Source organism: Sturnira hondurensis, unplaced genomic scaffold, assembly GCF_014824575.4.
Source record: "Sturnira hondurensis isolate 20B ecotype Veracruz unplaced genomic scaffold, ASM1482457v3 Scaffold0022319, whole genome shotgun sequence".
NCBI lineage: Eukaryota > Metazoa > Chordata > Mammalia > Chiroptera > Phyllostomidae > Sturnira > Sturnira hondurensis.
In genome coordinates this window covers 2,097,148-2,109,244 of record NW_028094950.1, presented here as the reverse complement: position 1 = coordinate 2,109,244, position 12,097 = coordinate 2,097,148, and the positions used below count along the sequence as shown (strand labels likewise).

At 42.0% G+C, this 12,097-nt stretch overlaps 1 long non-coding RNA gene across 2 annotated transcripts in view; it reads left to right on the top strand.

Annotated features, from left to right (window-relative positions):
* The window catches only part of LOC118979398 (uncharacterized), a 217,911-nt gene that overhangs the window by 26,781 nt on the left and 179,033 nt on the right, over positions 1-12,097 (top strand). The window contains exon 4 of one of the 2 annotated variants that reach the window (XR_005064901.1): positions 7,924-8,115. The exons of the other annotated variant lie outside the window; for it this stretch is intronic. This is a non-coding gene — a long non-coding RNA (uncharacterized LOC118979398). Of the gene's footprint in view, positions 1-7,923; positions 8,116-12,097 lie in introns of those variants that run through there. 2 annotated transcript variants of the gene reach the window in all.

The window sequence follows — 12,097 nt, the reverse complement described above, 5'->3', positions numbered from 1 at the left end:
GACAGAAGGAGACCAGAGATCTGGTCCAGCCTTCGGGACCCCGGATTGTCACCCACACTGGAAAATTATCCGTGACTTCAGCTCCGCTTCACTCAACTAGAGTTTGACCTTATAACTGAATGGCCACTTAAAGAAAAATCTTCATAATCAATTCCAGCCCAAATATCCCCCTAATGTGATGTTTTGAAAAGTTGTTCCAGCCTCTTTTAGCTTCAGGCCTGCCTGCACTTACAAAGATTCTCTCCATACCTCATCTCCCCAGAGCACCCATGCGTTGTAAGTACCTTCTGTTTGCTGCTTAAGCTGTTTATTAATCACATTTTTTCCTATTCAGCCATAACTGGGAGAAATGACAATTTTAAGCATTTCTCAGTTACCTTCTGTAAATTGGCCCAATTACTATATGATCTTATAGACTATTTCCTTGAGGTGTTTCACCCACTCCAGTACTGTGATTGGCTTTCTGAAAAGGAAGAGAAAGCAAACAAAAAAAGCCTTCGGTCTTACGGCTGTGCTGTGGGGTTTGGTTGGAGCTTCGATTTACTCTCAAATGGTTAAAGGGGTTTTAGGTGTATGCCCTTATTGCGGCAATCACAGTTAACGAACACATACATGCTCACCACAATTTTAAGGAGAATATCCAATTTTCAACATTTTGAAGCCTGGAAATTGAGGCCTTTTCTGCCTTCCTGTGCAGGGTTAGGCTACGGGACTGGAAATCTAAATTGGATGCAGTAACCATTCACTAAAGATTGGAAAGTATCCCCCTCACAATCAGGACATATGAGCCTCATTTATTTTGTATTTCTAGAAATTCGTCTGAGGTGGCTAGATATTTGCCCAACATCCCTGCCTCCCCCGTGAGAGGAGAAAGCCTTTTTAAGCTCCATCAGTTTGGGCGCCGAGGGAACATGGTGCCCTTCTGAGGTGCCAGGGGCTGAGCTTTGGGGACGTGTGGATGGACAGTGGGGCAGAGAGTGTGGATGTGAACTTCATCCAGCAGGTGGTCCCCTGGACTGTGTCCTGGGGTGGTCTTGACCCCTGAGGATTCTAGGAACTAGGGCACTCTGCCCTGTGGCTTTGGGACCTGGATTTTTATGTCACTGGGTGATTTTGAGAAAAGCAGATTAGGAATAGGGGATGGCACCGCAGGAGACAGTTAAGTGAGACCTCCACTTGTCTCACCAAAGTTTCCATCTTCCTCCAAGACTCAGTTCAGGTTCCGTGCTGTCCAGAAATCCATTTCTGAAGTCTAGCCTGAATCGGTGACCCTGACCTAAGCTCGCAGCACCATGTGCCACAAGCATCTGTGACGCTGCATTGACATGATCTGCTTTGTCCGAGTTCCTTTCCAAGGCAGGGCCGCTGTCTTGCTACCTGGTGCATCCCTGGCACATGGCACTGGCCTGGTATGGCAGGTACTTACCACATAACTGTGGTGTCTGATGTGGGCTCTGGGCTTGGTGTCCAGGGGAGTCCTCTTGGCAGAACCACAGTGAGGTTTTCTTGGTCATAGTCTCTGTGGGGCAGAGGGCAAAGGAATTTTTCTCAAGTAATATTTTTCTTCTGAGTCTTTGGTATCGAATGCAAAAAAAGAAGAGAGAGGTGTTATTCTGGTACATGGGCCCAGCCTGTCCCAGCAGGTTTGCGTAGGCAGCCACAGCACCAGCAGGGGTGTGCGCTGGGCTTATGAGTGGGACAAGGGAAGGCGGCCTGGTAGCTGGCAGTTGAGACCAAGTACCCCCGGCCCCTCGCAGCCAAAGAGCCACTGCTCACAGGGTATGCTTGGTGCCCTCCTAATCTGTAGGAGATTTGCTGTCTCCCCAAGTTATTCAGGGACATCCCTTTATTCTTACTGTTGGAATGGGTCCCTTGGAGAGACAGCCCCATTGTCATTGCCTCCTTTATTAGATCATGTGGCCTTCTGGGTGTTGGTATAAATGTGGAGGGATGAGTAATGATCTGACTTCCGAAGGCCCCAGTGCCAGGGTTAGAATGCCAACTATTTTCCTTAAAGGTGCCGCTGGTATTGGCCTCATCTATTAAAGGTACTGTATCACCCTTCACTGCCATGCACTTAATTATGCATTGTGGAAGGCTTTAAGTAACAACTTTTACTCCTGAAAGTCTGCTCCAAGTCTTCCAGCATTACTTATAGAAATCCCAAGTAGTAAAGCCTATATTAAAATAGAAAATAAAAAATGCATAAACTGCACCCAGCTAGTGTGATGGAAACCTTGCCAACACATAAAAAAGCATATGCATACTATTTTATTAAACTTAAGGAATGTACACACATTTCTCTGTGGGATCCAAGTCTATTAGTAACAGACACACCATAAAACTCGGTTATTCAACAGTCATAAAAGACAGTACCGACCAAGAAAAAGCTGCCATTTTAAAGGAAACATTTCAAAACGAGAGGAAAAAATAGACACGGACTATGTAATTGCAGCTGGGAATGTGGCAGGGGTGTGGTCGGTGGCCACGAGCATTTCTGGGTGGCTCCAGATTTAGTGGCTTCAGTGGGGTGCTGCGTTGTGTGGAGTTTTCCAGAGAAACAGAACCAATTATTTATAATTGTGCCTCTCCGTGTGTGCAGTACACAGGGAGATGGTACGGTGTGTGTCTGTACTCCACAGGGGTAGGAGTTGACTTATGTGTTTCTATGATGACGGAGGCTGCAAGGCCCCCCACGCGGTGGTCAGCAATCTAGAGAGCCCTGAGAGCCACTGGTGGAAATTCCAGTCCACGCCTGAGTCCAGGCTTGAAGGAAACTGATGTCTCGGCCTAGGGATAGTCAGGGGGAGAGAGAAAGAGGGAGAAAAATGGTTGTTACTCAGCCTTTCAATTCCATTCAGGCCTTCAACAGCCCGGATGCGGCCCACCACACTGGGGAGGGCAATATGCTTTACTCGGTCTACAGATTCAAGTGTTCATCTCATTTGGAAACCCTCTCCCAGGTACACCTAGAAATAATGTTTAAGCAAATATCTGGCCCAGTGAAGCTGACACGTAAAATTAACACCGCAGGGGCCATGTCCTACGGTGCTCCGGCCCAGGAGGGACCAACCGATTTTGCAGGGTGGCTGTGTGCTTATCTGTACGATACCACACCATTCGCAAATTAGAATAAGAACTCTTGGGGCTGAACAGAGGGTATGCATGTGGCACTCGTGGTTTAATTTACTATGTGTTTTTTTGTCCAACGTTTTACACCTAATTAATTCCTCCTCTAGATGCCTGGACATAATTTGCATTAGAATATATGTTTCAAAAGACAGATGAATTGCTCTTAGAAGAAGGGATTCGATTTTTACTATGGAATATTGGTTTTCCCAGGAGAAGAGGCTCAGACTTATCAAATGGAACCAGGATCCATAAGACCCCCCTGATTCTGGGTTCTTGACCAACTCCCAGCATTACCCTGAGCCTCCCAGACTGCTGTAGTTCTTATGTACACATTTGAAAGGTGAGCAACCAACTTACTTGGATAGATTTTTTCAGAGGATAACGATATTTTCTCTCAATACCTTTATCTGCCAAGCCAGAGGGGGTGTGGCGTAGGCCTGGGAAATAACTTTGCAGGTGGGAGGATTGAGCTTAAAACGCAAGACTTGTGTGAAGAAGGTGCTCCTTCCCTTGTCTTACTCCTGAGCCGCATCTGGACGGCTTCAGTGGAAGAGTGAGATTTGCCTAACAAAACTCTGTTAGGACGGGGTAAAGGAAGCCAGAAAACCAGCAATTGCATCCTCATAAAGCAAGGTGTGTTTTTTTGAACTTGGGTGCAAATAGCCCCGGGGTAGGCAAAGATACCGAACAAATGTGGCATCTTCCTGAAGCATCAATTCCGTCTGATAATATTGGGGGAAATGATTTTGTATTAATCCCAACACATGCTTCAGTGAGTTGAATACAAAATTTACAAAAACTTGAAAAATTGCAATGTGTGAGTTCAAAGAAAGTTCATGCTCGTAGTCAGCCTCCGTGGGTGACAAGTCCTTCCCTTGGGCTAGATGTGTGTCCGTCTTCTGTAACTAGAGAGATTTAGTTGGACAAGTGTGAGAGCTCTGACGAAGACCATTTTCATGTGAGAGAGATGATTTCTGGACTCAAACATTTTGTTGATTTGCTATCTGGCTGTGAGCAACACACCAGTCCTCTCCTTACCTGTAACATATTTATAAAGTTGAAATAAAGTTTTATTTGTCTCGATGCTTTAGGCTGAGCCAGATGATCTCTTGAACATCTCTGAGCTCTTGGCTGTTTCCTTTCCTCTGGTCTTGAGAAGAGGAAAGAGCTCTTATAACATCTGGGGTGTGGTCCATTTTTCTACTGCATTTAAGCAGATGTATCAGTTGCCCTTCACCCTCGGGTCCCGGCCTCAGGGGAGCACGTTGGGATGCCCCAAGAGGAGCGGGAACTGGCTGCTGGTACAGAGCTTCTCTGTCTCTCTGGTCATTGCGCGCACATTTCTCTCTCATTGGAAATGAGCGATGGCAACCACCCAGCAGGTGACAAGCTCCAATCAGCCTAGTGGGGGGAGCTGTGGAAGCACACGCCTTATTAAACAGCCCATGACAGATTGAAGTGCTGGGAGCGCTTGCTAAATGGTTTGGCAACGACACGGATACTTTTGCCAAGTCTGGAAACTACAAATCTCGAATCCATTATAAAACAGCTTTATACCGAGGGCCTAGCTGATTTGGAGATTATAAAAAGTGTCACATTGCTGATAGGTTTTTCAGAGATTTGCACAGAAAACGGATCCTCTTCAGGATTCTAAGGCGTCTTTGTTTTGGGGAATGTTAAGTGGAAATCCAGGACCACGTAAGACAGATGTATCGGGGTTGTTGGGGGTAATCTGTTTGTGAGTGTAGCTAGCAGTTTCCCAGCCCTGAGCTGCAGAGCTGGAGGAGACCCGGGGCCTCAGCTCTGCAGGCTCCTGTTTCCAGGGAACGGCAGAGATGGGATGCTGAGTTTCCATCTGTAGCTGCTCTAGTGAGGTCTTTTCCCCTAAAGTGGTTACTTGGGGGTCCCTGCCCTCCTCCTAAGCTTGACATTCACTCTGCTCTATTCTGGATCAAGTCATTGAATAGTACTGGGCCTGACCCCAGGCATGGTCACCAGTGACCCAAGGAGATCGCCTTTGCCTTTATGGAAAGTCCTTGTGTTTACTTAGTTGTTTATTCAGTAATTCTTTTTGAGCACATACCGTGGAATCTGAAAACCGAATTCTTCCATTTTACTCTTTAAAATAAGTTTAACAGACTTATTGGTGTCTATTGGTTTGAGAATCAGGGGATGGTTCATTTTATGACACCTTATATTTGTCATCTTACTATATGTTATCTTAGGATAACCTATCACACATAATATACTGTGACAACCTATTCTTCCCCTATAATAGCACTTATCATATTGCACTGTAGCTTCTTATTTAATCACCTGTCACCCCCTTCTAGACTAGAAGCACCATGAGGGCAATGATGGTGTCTCCCTTTTTCAATTGTTGTGTCCTTAAAGCTTACACATATTTCTGGGGACAGAATTAAAAAGAAATACTTTATTGACATTGACCTTCTGATCAATTCCAGCAAAGGGTAAAACAGAATTCTCAAATGATACATATTTCATCTTCCTCGAATCTCCAATGTTTTATAGACTCAGTGTAAGTCCAAGTGGGGGGTCAACTTAGATCCACTGAGAATGTGTATTTGGCCACCACTCAGTAGGATTTGGGGTTTCAGGGAACTAATTTCACTTCAAATGATAGTGAGACAGAAAACAAATGCAACTTAGAAATGTGTTGTTTTGAGGTTCAGTAAAAATAATCCAAAAGCTTCACTGTTTTAGTGAAATAACATTATTTTCAAGAAAGTTAGTCATTAATACAATTCTAGAGTAGAAGCCAAATATTTTTTGCTGTTTCTTTTTCATTTTCGTACTTTTTATTCAGATGTTAGCAGATTTGGTAGAATGAGAAGAAATAATGAACATACGAAATGGTTTTGCTCTAATACGTATTTACTTAGGCTGGTGGTTAGGTCCAGAATGAAATCATATCATCATCTCCTTGTGAAATATGAGTGTGTGGTCAAAACAACCAACTTTGCCTTTAGCAAATTCTTGTGGCCTCAAGAAAGTATAAACCATGCGGCTTAGACTGTTTTGTCTATAAATATGACTAGTTAGAAACAAAATGTATGGCACATAAATTTTAATGGGTGATTTGCTGACAATTGTTATTGCTTAAAAATATAGCTGAGTTGAAGGAAACAATGAAAACTGTGGGGCACAAGGAAAAAATTTTGAACTCTAGTGCACTTGTCTAAGGATTTTGCAACTCTCCTTCTTTTCCTTAACATACAAAGTCTAAGGGATGCAAAGCTGAGTATGTCGTTGCTGCCCTCAAAGACCCTTTTCCCAGTGGAAGGCACACATTTAGCCTGAAATGGCAGTGCCTTGTGCTCTGAGAGGATTTAATGTTGAGGCAACACAGAGGGGAGAACTGGACTCATGTCAGAGCTGACAACTGAGCTAACGCTTCCCAGTTGAATTGGACGTCTCTAGATAGAGGGGAAGGGACAGGGTTTTTAAAGCAAAAAGCAAAAAAAATATGCAGACATGAAGGTATCATGAAGAGGTTGGTGTACTGAGGAATGTCCAGGAGTGAGTTGTGCCTGGGGAGGAGGGGTGACCTCGTGAAAATGTGACCTGGGCAGTTCATGCCAGAGGCGGAAGATGAGGTGAGGGAGGTAAGTTGCTTGACCTCTGGAGAAGCCTGGGTTCCAAGGGCAGGAGTGAAGTGGGCAGAGGACAACAACAAAGGGAGGGCTGGGAGGACACCCTGCAGAAAGAGCCGGGTGAAGGTACCCCAGCAGTTCTAATTCAGGTAACAGGACCTTTAGTAAGGCTAAAGTGGTATTTGTGAAAGACAAGGGCACATTATCCTAATTAAGGGCCAGGAAAGGCTGTGTGGAAAGGTGGATACCTGAAGGAGAAGTAGGAAAAGCCAGGGAAACAGGTGAGAAGCAACTATTCCAGGAAGAGGGACCATCCTGTAGAAAGAGATGAGCTCGGAAGGGGGATGGTGAGGACAGAGGAGGGGAGGAGAGGAAGGGGAGGGGAGGGAAAGAAAGGGTAGGAGAACAAAGGGGAGGATATATGTTTTCAGAACTCAGAGTAGCTGGCAGTTGGATGAGAGCAGAAGTTAGTGAAGGTGAGTTGGAGGAGATGAGGGTGATGGGTAGATCAAGAGGCTCCTGGTAAGCAGTCTCAGTTTGGGGAGCCTCTGAAATACTGAAAACAGAGAGGGGAGGTGATCAGTTTGCAGTCAAAAAAGCTCTCCCTGGAGAGTTGATTAGAGAACCTATGGGACACTGGGGGATTAATTCCTTACCTGTTTCAGTAGCCTAGGAAAGAGGTTATGGTAGCCCAGACTAGGATTTTTTTTGGGGGGGGGGTTATTAAGATATAACTGCTATATAATGTCATAAGATTTTCAGTTGTGTAACAAAATAATGCAATAAATGTATATATTATGAAATGATCACCGCAATAAGTCCAGTTAACATTCATCCCCACACCTAGTTACACATTTTTTCTTGTGATGATAGGTATGTTTTTTTTCTTTTTAAAAAGTTTTTATTCAAGTACAGTTGTCTCCATCCAAACTAGGATATTTATTAGTAACAGAGTTGAGGGCATTGCCAAGAATGAGATTGAATGGGGACCATGGAGTTCCTTTCTTAAGGAAGACAGTGGAGATAGGATTGAGCCCATAGAGAGTAAGAGGGGCTGGTGTCAAAGGACCAAAAAGCTCTCTGGGGTTGAGAGATTGGCTGGGGGAGGCGTGAGAGGGATGCTGTAAGAACGGATGGTGCTCAGAGGGCAGCGTCCAATTTATTTTTTATTTCAAAGACAAAGTGGTTCTTGCTGATAATAAACTGCCCATAATGTGGATTTAGGAAAGTGAAATGCAGGAGAAGATGCCCTGCTGAGAAGATCGTGGACTGAGTGAGCGCATGGTTGAAGTACACCCATCTGGGCCCAGAGAGCTCCAGGTGGAGAAGAGAACTGTGGGCCGACTGGCTGCTAGTCTTCACTGACTAAGACGTGATATGGAACGGACAGATGATGGTCCATGAATACAAGGACATGACTCTAGAAGGGGCAGAGGGCTTTTACAGGACCACAGTGGAGAAGTGGTACAGAAAGAGCCTTGAGAAGCTACAAAAATGTGCAAGAATTCTATGTCTCAAAATGAGAGGGGAAACAGGAGTGATTCTCAGAAGAAAGCCACATTTCAGGTAAAGCAAGAAGGTGGAAGGAGCTGGTATTGAAAAGACCTGGAACATGGGGACCTGGATTGGGGTCTGGAGAACTCCGCTTTAGGAAGGAAAGGGGCAGCGGTGCAGACTGGGTAACTGAAGTGAAACTGGATGTGAGGCTTGTGAGTTTCAATGGTCATGATGTTTCTGAAACTGTCAGGGGGAGAGGCATGCTCAAGCTTTTTAAATCCTTTCATTAAATGTGAAAACATTTAATGAGAGAGGCTGTCAGCTTCCCTAAGTGGACTTTGCTGTTTAGACTGCAGCCATAGCTTCATGGTGCTGCCAGTGGACCTCACATTTAAACAGGGATCAAGGATGCAAATCCAGAGAGCGTCCCTGGAGCTCTGTGTCCTGGGCACAAGCTGATGGCTGTATTACCCACCCCTCAAACTGATGTATAATGGTGGGCTATCTAGACAGGACACTGCAGTAGCCAGGACAACTCATCCTGCTGTTGATTTTAACCTCCAGATCATTTTCAGAGACTTTCTAAGCAAAGACACAGTTCCTCTTATTGCATATTTAAATGAATGAGCTCTAACCTTGGGGAAGGCAGCCTCAAAGATCTATCTATGTTTATCACGAATAAAGAGTGAAAAAGCATTTAAACGTTAACCGGGAAAATTAAGTATCAGTGTAGTGCTTGTGCAGATCGGCCCTTGGGTGCTGGGGTGGGTCTGCCTCACTAGCTGTCTGTGTGAAGTCCTCCTGGGGCTCCTCTTCCTCCCTCCTCGAGGGCGCCTTCTGTCTTCCCTCTCTCGTCCCCTAAGGGAGTATTCTTTCAAGCTCAACTCTCAAGCTTGGGAATTTTTTCAAATGCTTGGTTTTCAAGGCCTATTTATTTTCAAGTCTGTATGGCCTATTTCTTTCTCTGACCCAGAATCCAGACTCTTGCTACTAGAAATACACACATACAGGTTGGGGCGAAAGTAGGCTTACAGTTCCGAGTATGTAAAACACATGGGCAATTCTTGTATGATTATTTATTAATTGTTACATTGTTTTTCATACACACAAGTGTAAACCTACTTTTGCCCCACCCTTAGAACACCTTTCCAGAGATGCCCAATTACTGTCATCTCGATGAACTTATTCAGGACATCGACTTATTACCTCTCTTCCCAAACTCCTATTCTCTCTCAGCGGTGCCATTATCATCGCAGTCACTTAGGCCCCAGGTCATGTAGTCCTGCTGTTAGAACAAGTGCAAGTAGGTTCTGTACAAGGTCTGGCGTCATTTTCCCCATTCTCAAACACACAGCTGAGCGAGACCAACTTGGTGGTTGGTTCAACCACCATATTAGGTCATTCATTTGTGGGGTCAAAGCTACCGTAGAGAAAACTCTGACCTGCCCTTCACCCCTCTATCCCCCTGCAGCCAAGGTAGTGAATCCAAATCGGTACTGCATCCTGGAGAGGATGGTTGGGACTAGTAACATATTTAAATGTTACAGGATGCAGGTCGTGGTACTTACTGTATTTCCATTCAGTTCATGAGTTAGTCCTTGCAAAAACTGGATGGAGCTTGGAGAATGATGGTAAATTACTATAAGCTCAACTAAACAGTAGCCCTACTTGTAGCTGCCTTGCTGGCTGTGTTGTTTTTGGAAGAGCAGATCAGTGTGGCCTCGGTACATGGCGTACAGCCCTTCACTTGGTGGCTGCTCTTCCCCGTCGCTACCACAAAGGAGGTTCAGAAACAGCTCCGGTTCTCATCGTGCGGAATGGACAATTGCACGCAGTTGTAATTTGGCTTCAAGGCTATGGTAACTTTCCTATTCTCTATCACAGTATAGACTGAGAAGCTCTAGGCCAGGGCTGTCCAATATAAATAAAATGTGAGCCACACATAAAATTTAAATTTGCTAATAACCACATTAAAAAATAAAAGGAAACTGATGAGAAACTTTTAATAGTATATTTTATTTAACTCAAGATTTCCAAAATATTATAATTTCAATACATAAGGAATATAAAATATGCTTAAAGACATACATAGAAAAGTTGACTGATAACTAAATCAAATACCAAAAATAAAAATTTTTCTTAAACACCCATAGTCACATGGACAGATATTATTTTATTCATTTTTATTTTTTAAATTAAATTTATTGGGATAATGTTGGTTAATATTAGACAAGTTTCAGGTATACAACTTTATAATATAGCATCTGTATATTGCACTGTGTGCTCACCACTCAAAATCTAATTTCTGTGCTTCTAAGTCAAGTCAATTCTTTAAAAAAGATTGATTTGACTTTGAAGCACATGTGTGCCAGTTTCAAAATTACAACTGTTAAAATGAGGCAAATTAATTCTTTTGTCAACTCAATATTATTAAAATTAAATTCAAAGAGGTAATGCATAAATTGAAAAATTACAAAGTGACTAAATTTATTCATATCAAAAAGTGTTTTTAAAAATTTTTATAGTTTTTGCAATCAATTTACATAATGCTGTCAATTGCAATTAAAATTTTCATAATGATTCATGTTGAAAAACTATGTATAATCATTATTATTGATTTATATGACAAAAAGTTTTAATTTCAACATAAATTTGCACACAAGTCTACCTAGGTCATGAATGAGCTTTTTTCTCCCCCTCAGAGTTTCAAAGTTAATTTATTCATATACATTGTGGTGTCAGTAGGAAAATATAAATTGCACTGCCATTTTTGCCTTTGATTATTAAATATTTGGTAAGCATTCCTTTTGTCTAAGGAGTTTATAGTTTATTAGAATTAGAGTTAACACTTTATTAGATTTGAGTTTATATTTCAAGAAATCTTTTTGTAACTCCTCCATGACTCAACCAATGAGAATAAGGTCATTGAATTAATTGTCTTTTTTTTTCAAAAGTTGATAAGCTAGTGGTGATTATTTGCACATATATACTTTATGATTTTAACCACTGGATCAGTGATGCCTTCCCTAGAGTTTGCTTCAGAAAATGAAACATAAATATTTCTAATATATTTTATATATTGGGATAAATCAATAAGGGATTGTTTTAAAATATCAGTAAGTCCAGTTTTGACTTAACATATTTGGAGCACCATCCACAGTTGTAGAAATTATTTTCATATTTGGATGAAAATTCTCTTTGAGATATGTAAAACACTTAAAAATATGTATACCTTGAGTCTGCTTTTTTTAGGTTTGCAAATTGATGTTTCTTTATAAATTGGGAAGTTGGTTGAAACAAAATATGCTAAACAATTAATTGGGCCATATCTCTTCATATTGTATGTCTTGTCTAAAGCTAATGAAAAGTACTTGCAATTTTTCAAGTTTTGAATCAACTGATTTTTGATGCTGTTGGAAAAGTCTGTTGTTCTAGTGGTAATTGTTGCTTAATTGGGGATCTTTTCATTGTAAACTTCTTTGTTAGATTTTTTTTATTATTCTTTAACAAACTTTTATACCTGATTTATTTTACCATCTATACATCTAAAAAGGCACTTTCAATTTTGTTTAAGGATTCCAGACATTTTATAGCTGGTCAACATTGCAAGCTCAGATCTCATTAAGACTCTGACAAAATTTGTGTTGGGTGTTTAATTCTGATTTTAGGTAACTAATTTTATGATGTGGTTCCCTTTTCACTATTGAGAGGAATTTTTTAAAATCTAATTCACTATATATTATTGGCTAAACATCTCTTAATATTGCTCACTTATTATTTTAAAATGTTTTTTACACACCAAACAACTTTTCTTGTTTTTCTTTGCTGCATCAAATTATAATTGTCACTCATCA